General features: G+C 40.6%; 1 protein-coding gene across 6 annotated transcripts in view; it reads right to left on the minus strand.

Annotated features, from left to right (window-relative positions):
• Nucleotides 1-15,000, minus strand: part of Arms (Ankyrin repeat-rich membrane spanning) — a 640,646-nt gene that overhangs the window by 561,116 nt on the left and 64,530 nt on the right. The window lies entirely within an intron of this gene.

The raw sequence follows: 15,000 nt of genomic DNA on the forward strand, positions 1-15,000 counted from the left end.
GAATTGGCTTGTAACTGACTGAGAAGAAAAAGATTCATGGACGAAAGAGCAGGCGAATGGGGGGGCTGAGAGACCCCCACAACCGAAAAAAGACGGATGGACGGACGGACGAAAGACCAAAGGACGACAGAAGAGATGAACGATCGCCAATCCAGGTGGAGGGACGGTAAACAGGCCATGTTTAAGTGGGTAATCCCATACCGCAGTGCCGCGAAATTACGTGAGGGAAGTCTATTAAATCGGAAATACCCTCCATTAGTACTCAATGATGAAATATGTTCATAAACTGCTTATTCATCACATTATATACATATATATATATATATATATATATATATATATATATATATATATATATATATATATATAGTCCAAAAGCATCCGTGCTGAATTCAATGTTAACGTTAAATTTTACCTTCTTTACCTTGCTTTAAATAACATTTTCCACTGATCTTTCTGCTGATAAAAGAACTCAAGCTATCATTGTTATCGATGAACAACCAACCCCAAATATTGATGATTCTTCTACGATCATTAACCGCAAATAAAAATGTATATACTTGTAACATTTACACTACGAAAATTCCAAGTCATTAGTATTTACTCGATGCAAGTACATAGAAGTATATCCATAAAAGTTCCCACATAACACAAATTTGCTATCATGAACACAAATTATTCTTTTCTTTAGTACACATCGGCCACATACAAGATTAGACAATTTTACAATTTTTAGACTATGCTAAGAATTACTAATTCATGATCAATATCTTTAAACAGTTTTCCTTACCCAAACCTGACTAAAAAGATAATGTTGAAACTCAAAACCTAGCTATACATACAACTCCTACTATATATATCATCGATAATTACGCTGTTCACATACAACTCCTACTATATATATCATCGATAATTACGCTGTTCAACTCATTACGATTCTACAGAAATTTTCTAGTATATTTTCTCTATTAAAAGAATTAACAAACAGACAAAAAGCAAATTGAATATTTAACGAAAATCCTGACAGCAGTTTGCGTATTAAGATTTCAGCAGAATAAAGCATAATACAGCTGTATTTCAATAACAAAAATCAGTAAACTAATCATACCTCAGCAGAATAAAACATAATACAGTTGTATTTCATTAAAAAAAATTCAATAAACTTATCATACCTCAAACTCACAGACATACTTTAAAATACCGTAAATTTGTCCTCATCTTATTTTATACACAATTTTCTAAATTACATTCTAAAAATCCAGATTTGGAGAAAAGCAAAATATTCTTATTACTCAGATGTTAGCCTCACTCAGACTGCAGCTGTGAATCTACTTTAGCAGCTGTGATTACCAATTGTGTGTTTCGGGGAGAGAACTAGACTCGAGTTGCCCAAGTCTCTTAAGCCTGTATGTATGTATGTATGTTGTTTTGAACCACATATATATATATATATTACCCTAAGCCTGGATCCCAGGCATCGACCGGCCCCGAGGGGATAATGAACACCTGAGTTGGATGTGAGCTGACTGTCACGCCCAAGCGGATCTCGCCCCAGGCTGGTCCGTGCTCAGTCACGGTCAAGAAAGCTAACTGATACACCATGGAGGAGGACCGTGTATAAATGTCAATGTTTCTACAAAGTGACTCATGTAATGGTATCAAACATTATTTTCCTGGTTGAGGTTAGCATATGTTGAAGTTGGGTTAGTTCGGGTTAATTCAGGTTAGGAGAAAACTAAATCACAGGTTACATTTGAATACGTAAATATATTCAAACTTTAAAATCATGGTTGGCTTAGGTTAAATTCGCTAAAATTAAAGTCATAATATTAAAACCGCTAACCTGTTAAAACAAGAATGTATAGGGTAGCGATTTATATGCCTTCCCTGACAGTGTACAACAAACTATGAAAACGGTAAAACAGTGAATATAACAACAACCTAACCTAAACTGATAACCAAGCGGAGTATGACATGCCTAACACACACACACACACACACACATATATATATATATATATATATATATATATATATATATATATATATATATATATATATATATATATATATATATATCCTTGGCTTTGAGTATAATGATTTACAAACTAGGCTTTGAGTATACTAATAATACAAACTAGGCTTTGAGTATACTAATATACAAACTAGGCTTTGAGTATACTAATAATACAAACTAGGCTTTGAGTATACTAATATACAAACTAGGCTTTGAGTACGCTAATATACAAACTAGGCTTTGAGTATACTAATAATACAAAGACCTGATCTTTGTGTTATTAGTATACCCAAAGCCTAGTCATATCAATCAACTGATGATTACTATCTATATAAAGCGGAAGTCATTTGTATCACCCCTCATATCTAACTTAAAGTAAAATCAGTTCTTTAACCTATCTCTTATCTGTGTGTGTGTGTGTGTGTGTGTGTGAAGTATACTATGTACAAAAGTAAAAATCCAACCCCTAGCTAAGCTTGTCGACCTGACATAAACACCCCTGGGTTAACCCGAGACGTGGTCCAAGCTGTAGGCTGCCTAGGGACCATCACAGTTGTGGTGCTTGACCCGAGCCGAAGCTGGTACCTATTTATTTCCCGACCACTGGTACCTATTTATTTCCCGACCAAAGGAACAATGAACAACTGGGTGCACGTGCTAAGCCGTGTTCCCACGTCGGGATCCAAACATGAGCGGTGCAATGATGAAAAGCCATGGCAAACCACCACCATCTAAGAGCCTGAAATAAAACTGTAATCACTAAGAATCTTCGTAAAGCACGAAAATATACGTTACAGTGCAACTTTCTTTCGCTTTCTCTTAAAAGACGTTACGATTTTACTTTTAACAACATCTACGCCATATCAATCCAAATGTTAGTTAGATCATTGTTATTCTAGCAGAGTTAACAGTGGGTTGAAAGACATATTTGGTCAATATATAACTTCTGAGAGCGGGCAGGGCACTGAAGATGAGGGAAAACGTGGGAACAGCGCGAAAAGGAAAAGCTTTGGTAACGGGTTACCATAACTGAGGACATCTTGAAACGAATAATCATTGACAGAAGAGCTCCACAGAGATATATTAGGTAGGTGGAAGAAATGCACATCAGTAGATTCATCAGTAAAAGGGATTACGACCTGGGAAGCTCGGCTGATGACTAAGAAAAACGTGGAGGCTAAAGTATGTGAAATACTTCCAAGAACTCATCAAAACCCTTAAAAACATCATCGAATTTCCTTATGCAATATAAATTTACCTTATTTCCAATGTTAATTCAAAATATGTTAATATGGTTGGCAGTTACTTGCTGTGTGTGTGTGTGTGTGTGTGTGTGTGTTTGCTGTGTGTTTACTCCCACCTAGGTGTCATATGCAACAACCAAAATGTCTTCGATTTTATACTTTTTCCTGATCGTCAACGCCCTGACAATGATCATATACTTTTTCCTGATCGTCAACGCCCTGACAATGATCACTTATTCCTTGTTTCATTGTTAAATATTGTTCTAAATCACTTTTGATACTTAGGAGAACTCCATAGATATGTTTCTTCCACATCCGGGTAATTTATACTTACCCTAAATTGACGGCACTTCACCAGACCATGTTGAAAGTCCATTAAATCTACGACAACCTCACCTTGCATAGCCATGGAGACAAGAATCGCCACATTTTTTCACTTCATTCGAGAGTATTGGTAACACCGTTGTGGTATGCGTTTAAGCCACCTCCAAGCGGTATTGTACGCTGGAAATTTCGACTACGTATGACGTAGTCAAACGAAGACTGTTTTGATGATTCTTTTCTGAGCGTTCCAAATAATTGTTTTCCAGTATCTTAGGAAATTCTAAAAATGAATTATGAAAGTCTAGATGTGAATTGTGAAAAACAGAATAAAGTAAATAAATGATTTCCTAAATTTTCTAATAAAAGTTTGATATAAAAACTAGATCAAATACCGCGTTAGGAACATTAGAATAATGGATTTTTTGTTTTCTGTTTACTCTTATGAAAGTAAGATGTAAACTGGCGATACTAAACTTATATAATACAACCCTAAACTCTAATATGAATACCTTATCTGTCTTTTCCGCTGAACAAGTATATATCGGAGCAAGTTATCAATAGTTCAAATCGAAGGTTCTTTAGACATATATCTTTATTTAGTGGGAGAAACTCTCGCCATATTAAAAGTGATTTGTCTTTGCCTCTCGGTTGTAATAAACCAATTTGCTTTACAACCTGAAAAGTTTCAAAGGGTCTTCTTTTTAATAAAAGTCTGCTGAAACATGGATAAACTCCGACACATAACCATTATATTCTCCCCTTTCAGCCCACGTGAAGGTGTCTTGCGTTACTAGGCATATGACCTGATACATTTTACGTCAAACTTCGTACGAATTTCAGTGCAAGTTTCAATACGATGTGAATTTTGTTGTATGATGAAAGTGATATACGCTCCTTTGTGTAGGGGTCAACGTTCTTTGACCGTGACGCATTCAATACGGTACGGAAATTGTGCGTAGTTTTACTAAGAGAACTAACATTTACACTTTACAAATAAAACCGAGTACAATAATACAAAATTCGCAAGATTACACCTCCTTAAGGTACTTCTATAGCGAATCATCTCGAACCAAATCTTATCAAAACAGCTAAACTGTATCGTAAATATAAAAGCCATGGACGACTTCAGTAGGGTTTTTTTTTTTTTGTAAGATAATACATACTTCATCGGTCATAACTGCACGTAAGTACACCATGCATACTGCGAAATGATTAAGCATGAACGGGAATTCTAGAATTTTCCGATTGCGCTAAACTTCTTTATTGCTGACTAATATTGAGTTGCGTCACTTTCCATTGTGTTTACATCTACCTCTGGTCAGGTAACGCTGGTGGCTCAGTAGGTTGTTCGAGTCACATGAAGCTACCTTTTTTCAGCCGTTAGTTTTGTGGTTTTCATCTAGATAGCAGACCAAGGAACCATAAGAGAAGACAATAGTGGTACTAATAAACCGCAACCAAAAATGACTACGAAAACATGAATAAAAAAAAGTTGATTTATCGTGTAAACAATCAAAATTGTCTGCCTAAGTTGCAATCGTCTCGCTGAAAGTTATCATGCACAATCACGTTTCATTTACTTTTGGTAAGTCATTGAAACCGAAGCAAACTGCAATATAAAGCCAGCTAGAATTGTGAGAACTGAGAGGAGAAAACATTTGAAGACTTAATAACGAGTAACATAACAGCAATTGGTGGCGGGTTTATCGACCACAGACACAAGCTCCAGTCACAGGCGGTGGATAGCGGCCAATAAAACTCCTGATGCAGTATTTACTACAGAGCCCAGCGACCCGCGGCCATCAACAGGCTCGCGGCCCAGAGTTGCCAACTCAAAATTTCAGATGGCGCTAGATTCACTCTCGAAAAGCGCTAAACTTACTAAAATGACAGCGAAAAAAAATGCTCCTCGAATCATTTCTGCTCTTTGACGTGCCAAACTATTAATAACAGGTACGACTAACTGCTTTCACACTACAACACTTACTATTAGTCCAGATCTGCTAGTTCCCAATCCTCGGTGTCCTAGGGTTGTTTGTGGTGGTCAATGTGAGGGTCCTAGGGTCCTGGTTGCCGTTGCGATGACTCGTATGTTTTCAATGACCCAACGTTTTTCAGTACTTCCTTAGGGAGTTTATAATCATAATAGCAGTTTCCAATTCTTCTTATTCCATATTTGATAGTATTGTATTAAAGCTTTTGATAGTCTATATCCAAGTTGTGACTTCACGATGCTCATATGACTACATCAGCGTTGTAGTGAGGTAATGTCAACACAGTCAAATCCAACTGAAGGGATTTTTTCCTGTTGCATCCCTGTACGAGGCTATTTCAGCTCAGAGTGCTAGGGTGCCAGTGTTCCGTTTTCACAATACATGATGAAGCTTCCTCCAACTGGAACTCGATGTCTGTGGTAATTTCTTCGTTACCAGTAAACATCTTTGCTAATTCCAGTATTCCAGGCTTTGTGGGTTGCAGGCATTCACTTGCACTTGGATGATAACACTGACTGTAACACTTGGACATTGTCTGGCAAACGTTGACGAAGCTGTTTCACCAACTCCACTACAAGCTGTATGCATCTTCCTCGAATATCCTTTTCAACAGGAAACTTACACTGTGCCATCTCCTTTTCAAACTCGTACCCTAAGTACGGACGTGGGTCTAAGTAGCTTTCTACTGATTCTCCTTCCTTTAATTTTCTGCCTGGGATGAGGACCTAAGAACTTATGGAATCAATAAGTAAAATCAGTAAGTTGAATAAGGTCACTAATCAATTGGGTTGGATCCTGTACCTCCGCTTCAAATTTCTCATTTACACGCTGGACTTCACCAAGAATATGCTTCGGGAATATCAGGAAGACATAGTTTTTTCTTGTCACAAAACATGTCACAGAGGACCTGAGATGTGTAATACCTTTCACCATTTCTTGCCATTTCAAAGTGAGTCTCAAGTTCCACCCATAGCTGCAGTATTGTGACAATTGCTGATTCAATTGACAGCCATCGAGTCTGGCTTAGCTGTATTAATTTCAATGGAGTTTAATCATTGATCATTGATCATTGAAAACATCTCCTTGTACCTTGCTTGGCGAATGGCAGAATGGAGGAACCAATTATCGGTCTCTCTGATCATAAAACCCAGGTTCCTAGGAAGACACTCAGCTGCGGCATGAGACACAATTAGCTGTAGAAAATGACACACACACACACACACACACACACACACACACACACACACACACACACACTTGATCACGATCAAATGAGGAACTTCTAATTTGAGTGTATCATACACTCCACTGTCAACACCTGTCATCACAGAAGCATTGTCCGTGCCAACTGCAACCAGGTTTTGTACCTCCAACCCATCATTTTTCAAGGACTTCTTGATGGCATCACATATCCCATTAGCATTACAGTCAGTCAGCTCAACAAGGCCCAACAAAGTCATTACAATCTTCTTCTTACTTTCAGAACAGAACCGGATAGCGGATACCTAATAGTTTCGTTCCTGTAATGTCATTACTCTCAATTAGTTAAGAAGCTAAACTTCTGATTGTCTATATTACTTTTCAAGTCACTGTTAAAATGCGGGGCGATCACTCTGCACACAATTGCACAACACTTCGACCTTTTCAACTTGATATTCTTGCATCCTTTACTGTCTGCAAATCGTGCTTTGCACAGCTTACTGAGATGATCAACAACGCGTAATGAACAGCTGAGGTGATCAACAACACGTAATGAACAGCTGAGGTGATCAACAACACGTAATGAACAGCTGAGGTGATCAACAACACGTAATGAACAGCTGAGGTGATCAAACAACACGTGATGAACAGCTGAGGTGATCAACAACACGTAATGAACAGCTGAGGTGATCAACAACACGTAATGAACAGCTGAGGTGATCAAACAACACGTGATGAACAGCTGAGGTGATCAACAACACGTAATGAACAGCTGAGATGATCAACAACACGTAATGAACAGCTGAGGTGATCAACAACACGTGATGAACAGCTGAGGTGATCAACAACACGTAATGAACAATGTTTTGCAATGAATAGTGATACATTACCTTCAGTCTCCCTTGCGTCATCACTCACTCTTTTAAACGGAGTTATGGTTTGTCTTTGAGTACTGAATCGCTCTTCAGCTCTCCTGTGTTTAGCTGTTTTGCTGTGTTTTTCAAGGTCACTAACTTTGGCAGACATTGGGCAATGGCAGTACTTGCAAAGACATTATGTGCCATTCCCCCCTCTACTTTTCTTCTTTTTAACCACTTTTCACATCTGGGGGTCTTTCAACAACTACTCTGCTCTAAAGTAATGAGTATATTTCTTACTCATTGTTGTGTTCGTTAAATGTAATGGCCTGTACACACACACACACACACACACACACACACAACCAGCACTGTTACTGTCCTTCATGGCCCACGGATAGTTCGGTCACCACCGAGTCCTACTGAACTTGAATTGAATGGGGGACTTAAGAATACATCCGAACTGAACCTGTTTAAAAAAAAAAAAATTCGAACATGTTCGTTTCGATGAAGATGAATTACTTGCAATATTTGTATTGTTTTTCCTTGTTATTTCAATAGGTTTCGATTAAATTTCCTAAATCACATTAATATGTTCAAATAAATTTTTGAATTTCCTCATATATTGAAATAACACTGCTTGGCGTTAAATACAAAAAAAAGCTCCGAAAAACGCGCTAATGAGCTAAATGCGAAATTTAAGCGCTAGATCTCTACATAAAAAGAAAAAAAAAAAGACGCTAGATCTAACGCCAAAAGTGCTAAGTTGGCAACTCTGGGTCGCCGCCGCCCTCCACGCACTGGGAGGAGGGAGCTCCTCTAGTAACAGGTGAGACAACAAACAAAGCGGGCGACCACCCGTGCCAGCTCAACGTCCAGCGATCGATTTCAACAATGACGTAAACACTTGGCAACCGTTCGTAAGCTGGTGATCATGACTCCGTTTTAGTGACATGTATAAACTTTCAGAAGTAAATCGAGGGATTTGTTTATACATACACCAATCCTTTACCACAGATTAACACCATTTATCCAATTAGCATCTTCGAGATATTTCTGTACTACAAAATGTAGAGCAATTTGTAGCCTATTTCTAACCTGCGGAAGCAAACTCCGCACAGCTATCCACTCCCTCAGCAAACGTACCTCCTTGTCTCCATGTTACTACAGAAACTGAGGTCTTGCCCTGCCCAGCGTTTCACACAGAAAATGTTTAATATATATTTCCTTTATAATGGTAAAGCCATAGGTCCCTTTGAACAATAATATCTATCTATATTCATTATTATTATCATTATTATTATTATTATTATTATTATTATTATTATTATTATTATTATTATTATCATTATTATTATTATTATCATCAGCTAGTAGTAGCAGTAGAAGCACTCTTAATAGTATCAGTAAAGTAGCCGAGAGAATAATAATAATAATAATAATAATAATAATAATAATAATAATGATAATAATAACAATATTTCACTGGCCATCAAATTTAGATACTAGGATACAGACAAAGGTGTATCGTACAGACCTTACTTGGAGCATCATATCAACACCTTAATATTTCCATAATTCCATATAATTGTGTGAGCATATGTGACTGCTATAGAAAAAGAAAAAAACTTGAAAAACCTTCCTTCTAGATGACCAAACAGCTAAAGAATACATTCCTTTCTCTCTACAACAATAACCTCTTTCACATATAAGGTCAACAACTGCTCAGGCTACACTTCGGGATATCAAAGTTTACAACACCTCATAAAATATACTTTGAAACATATCCTCATTGGAGACGAATGTTCAACTGACACACAACTATTTCACATATCCTCACAGAAATGAATGTTCAACGTATATACTTATGAACACTTGTTCTGTATACTCACAAGGAAAGGATGATTTTCAACATAGTGACCCTGTAGAACACATACCCTCATAATTAACATCAAATAATCAACCTAGAAATGGACATTACAACTTTGTTCTCAAGAACTATACACATACTAAACAATTTAGTCATCTATAAACTTCAAAATGACTTAGAGATATCGTAACAGTGAGATATATTATACACACTAAAATTCCTCTGGTCTTTAGCTATAAGATAACCCCCAGATAATTCTATCAAAATTCCTCGATTTAAGATGAAGTAAACAAAGTCCCGACTCCGGCGGGGCCCATCTGTCGCAAAGGCCAAAAGTGCCTACCAGTTGATACGTGACCTGACCACTAAAACCCACGTAGGTCGCAGGAGGTCATGCCAGGTGGTTGTCAGTTACTTTAATGCTTGTAAATTACGATGGTCCGGGGCGGCGGCGCTGTGAGTGTGATTTCATCCCTCAACATCATTAGTATGAGGGAGGTATAATTGTCTATAATAATAATCTTTAGCTCCAGTTTAATTAAGCAAATTTTACGTATGTGACGAGCCATTCCCTTAATGAAATTCCTTAATTACCTTAATCTGAATTTATGTTCGATTAAAAGTTTGATTTCAGCCACCACTTGCGTACCCATATGAAACTGAAAGACCACAAACGCTGGAGAAATAAACGAGACAAATGCTACGAGCAGAGAAGAAGTTGGTTGGCCAGACAGAGAAGCATCGCATTTGTAAGGGGATCATGCAAGCAAGCGGGCGGCCGGATGCATGAGGGAAGAGGCTGCTGGTCAGAAAACACGGCATGGCAATCATAACATCCCTGCTTGACCAGCTCAGCTCCCCCTGTGCTGGGAGTGTGCCAGGCATCACAGGAAATTCCAACGACCATGTGACTAGGTAGGTACACCTGACCACGACCATGTGACTAGGTAGGTGCACCTGACCACGACCATGTGACTAGGTAGGTACACCTGACCACGACCATGTGACTAGGTAGGTACACCTGACCACGACCATGTGACTAGGTAGGTACACCTGACCACGACCATGTGACTAGGTAGGTACACCTGACCACGACCATGTGACTAGGTAGGTGCACCTGACCACGACCATGTGACTAGGTAGGTACACCTGACCACGACCATGTGACTAGGTAGGTACACCTGACCACGACCATGTGACTAGGTAGGTACACCTGACCACGACCATGTGACTAGGTAGGTACACCTGACCACGACCATGTGACTAGGTAGGTACACCTGACCACGACCATGTGACTAGGTAGGTACACCTGACCACGACCATGTGACTAGGTAGGTACACCTGACCACGACCATGTGACTAGGTAGGTACACCTGATCACAACCATGTGACTAGGTAGGTGCACCTGACCACGACCATGTGACTAGGTAGGTGCACCTGACCACGACCATGTGACTACGTAGGTACACCTGACCACGACCATGTGACTACGTAGGTATACCTGACCACGACCATGTGACTAGGTAGGTATACCTGACCACGACCATGTGACTAGGTAGGTACACCTGACCACGACCATGTGACTAGGTAGGTACACCTGACCACGACCATGTGACTAGGTAGGTGCACCTGACCACGACCATGTGACTAGGTAGGTGCACCTGACCACGACCATGAACAAACTCCGGCCCTGATGATGAATCAGCCGAACTTCCACCACCACCACCACCACAACCACCACCACAGTTAACACCAGGCCAACATTTTCTACCACAGAGGAGGCTGGTATGGGAAGGAGTCACTCCACCACCACGAGAAGGTATACAAAGCCAACCTCTCTAACCACATAATATAATTACGGGTAAATTACCATCACAAAGGTCAGTTACGAGTGAACTTCTACCACGCCAGGGGGACAACATCGAGCGAGACATCACGTCCTCGCCTTTGCGAGACCGACCGATGTCTCGAAGCGACAGGAAGACCACGAGGGCTCAGCGAGACCGACCGAGAGACCTACGAGACACAATGGTAAATACACCGAGACATCAACCATCACCTGGGGGAATAACTGACCGAGAAAAAGCTATGAGAGACATAACGAGACCTTCGGAAGGCATTTTGGAGAGAGAGAGAGAGAGAGAGAGAGAGAGAGAGAGAGAGAGAGAGAGAGAGAGAGAGAGAGAGAGAGAGAGACCACGACCTTTAAAGACAAAAAAGAAAAAAATAAACTTACCCTGAACTGATAACGGGAAGAGAGAGCGAGATAGCGGAACCTCCAGATAACATTTTAGCGGAAGACGATAACAAGCATTCGAGATAACGAAAGCTATCCAACCAGGACCTTAGAAGAAAACGAGAGAGAGAGAGAGAGAGAGAGAGAGAGAGAGAGAGAGAGAGAGAGAGAGAGAGAGAGAGAGAGAGAGAGAGAGCGAGAGAGAGAGAGAGAGAGAGAGAGAGAGAGAGAGAGAGAGAGAGACGAAATGGAGGGAATAAAAGAAAAAAAGAAATGGATAAGGTAAACGATAGGGAGGAGATATGATAAAGGGAAGACGAGAAGGTGAAGGAACAAGGTGAAGACTATAGAGATAGGAAGTGGAAGGATGAAGGAGAGAGAGAAGGAAGACTGGAAGACGCAGAGGAAGATATGGAGACGAAGGAAAGGTAGAGATCGTAATATGATATCATGAAATGATAAATGGATGAAATACACAGGGGGAGAGGATAAGATGAATAAAGTATATGACTGGGATGAGGTAGAAAGAAGATACTCAAAAGAGACGATAAAAGAGTGGAAGAAGAAAATGAATGATAAGACGAAAATGAATAATAATAATATGATAATAATGAAGAAGAAGAAGAAGAAGAAGAAGAAGAAGAAGAAGAAGAAGAAGAAGAAGTAGAAGAAGAAGAAGAAGAAGAAGAAGAAGAAGAAGAAGAAGAAGAAGAAGAAGTAGAAGAAGAAGGACAAGAAGAAGAAGAAAAGAAGAAGAAGAAGAAGAAGAAGAAGAAGAAGAAGAAGAAGAAGAAGAAGAAGAAGAAGAAGATCAAATAACATACGAGAGTATATCAGCGTTGATAAGTCAGCATCACAAACACCATACACAACTTGTCACTTAAATGATCAAATGTCAAAAGCTTATTCCTAAGAAAACACCCACACACACACACACACACACACACACACACACACACACACACACACACACACACACACACACACACACCTGCGTTCGGTTCAAAGGTCACTCTCCTCCAGCCTGGCCAGACGAGTCTGACACACGGTAAATACGTGTTTAATTATTGACCTCCCGGACGACTGTACCTTCTCCCGCTGGAGGCTGTTGTGTCTGCACGACCTGGTCTTGCCTGCTGCACATGACCTGCTAAGTCGACCTTGATCCTGGCACTACTGGATGACCGTGTGCTTAAAGTGGGTCGATATGTTCTGTGTCAACTGTACTGTATATATATATATATATATATATATATATATATATATATATATATATATATATATATATATATATATATATATACCCTGAATGCATATACCTACTGGTATATCTACGGGTTTTTCACATTAAGAAGAAAATAACATTTTCATTCTTCTTTTTTGTGAAATCATGTATATATGTACTGTGTCTATATCTGTGATGAATGTAAATTGTAAAGTGTGTGTGTGCCTTATGGTGGGTTGGGTTCTTCATGCATTGATAGTGTTCAATAAGGTACCGTCGTACCGTCGTACTCAAGGACCGTACCCTCGTGCTCAAGGACCGTACCGTCGTGCTCAAGGACCGTACCGTCGTACTCAAGGACCGCACCGTCGTACTCAAGGACCGTACCGTCGCGCTCAAAGAAATGCTTCTCCGTAACCACCCACTCCCCTGGATTATCCCTGTAATGACCTTACTGTCGTCATGCTCAGGGACAGTAACATACATAACACCAGATGGCAGTAGTTACAGTGGTAACCCATCACCAGCACTACCATGTTGACCCTGGGCCGCTTGTAATACCGCGACACCTCCACCTCTAACACGTCGTCGCTACCCAGAATGAACGCCAGTATCTAACCATCTCAGACGCATGCTATCCTGACACTCTGTCTGCCTGTCCCAGCTCGGTCTGTTTACCCCAACCCTGTCTGTCTGTCGTGACTTTTTTTTTTTGCCACTCCCACCCTCTGTCTATCTTTCCCAGCCCTCTAACTCTCCCAGCTCTCTGCCTCTCCCAGCCCTCTAACTCTCCCAGCCCTTTGCTTCTCCCAGCCCTCTGCCTCTCCTGGCCCTCTGCCTCTCCCAGCCCTCTGCCTCACCCAGCCCTCTGCCTCTCCCAGCTCTCTAACTCTTCCAGTCCTCTGCCTCTCCCAGCTCTCTGCCTCTCCCAGCCCGCTGCCTCTCCCAGCCCTCTAACTCTCCCAGCCCTTTGCTTCTCCCAGCCCTCTAACTCCCAGCCCTCTGCCTCACCCAGCCCTGTTTTTCTGAACTCTCTCTCCCCCCTTCAGCAACACGTCAGCACCCCTCTGGACAATACAATGACCCAGCTCAACAACAACAACAACAACAACAGAGTCACCTCTCTACAACACCACACTCCTGCCCTCCTCCTCCTCCTCCTCCGCACCAGACACCACTACTGGACCCTCCTCATACAACCCACTCATCTGTGAGGCGCGCCTCACACTCCCTCCCGACCAACTGGAGAAGGCGGCAGGCGACCACCATCGGCTACTGATGACGAGGGGGAGTTATATATCAATACCTATATGCCATACAGTAACCTGCATGTGCATACACTTCCACACGACCTTGTTACGACGGTGCTACGGAGGGTAGCGCAGGTACTTGACGATACTGGACGCTCCCTGGTAAGTGGTGGAAACGGAGGGAGGAAAGATAAGATGCAGGAGACACCATGGTAATTGAGCAAGATACCCTTATCTTATATACTTGCTTATCTCAACAATGTCTTGACACTACTGTATCTTTGATGGTGTTCAGTAGGCGTCAAGTGTCTACCGGAAGGTGATGGTAGACACGGTACTTTCTCTGTATGATGACGAAACAAACAATGTCTTGACACCACTGTATCTTTGATGGTGTTCAGTAGGCGTCAAGTGTCTACCGGAAGGTGATGGTAGACATGGTACTTTCTCTGTGTGATGACGAACCAAATGATTGAAACAAATCGAAAATTTTTAGAGTTGATTCAGAATTGGAATTATCGAGGTCAAGATAAAATGTGGAGTTGTACAAGCCCATGAAAATTACTGTCATCAGGCAGGTAAATCATGGTAATTTGTATCATATAAACAAAAGAGATACACACACACACACACACACACACACACACACACTTAACAGGCACATGACAGACACAGGTGTACTAGTACAAACTAATCAGACAGGAAATGGACATGGAAACCACCAATCCATACATACAAACGTACAACACTCAGACATGCCCTCATACATATATACAAGAGATA

Source organism: Panulirus ornatus, chromosome 56, assembly GCF_036320965.1.
Source record: "Panulirus ornatus isolate Po-2019 chromosome 56, ASM3632096v1, whole genome shotgun sequence".
NCBI lineage: Eukaryota > Metazoa > Arthropoda > Malacostraca > Decapoda > Palinuridae > Panulirus > Panulirus ornatus.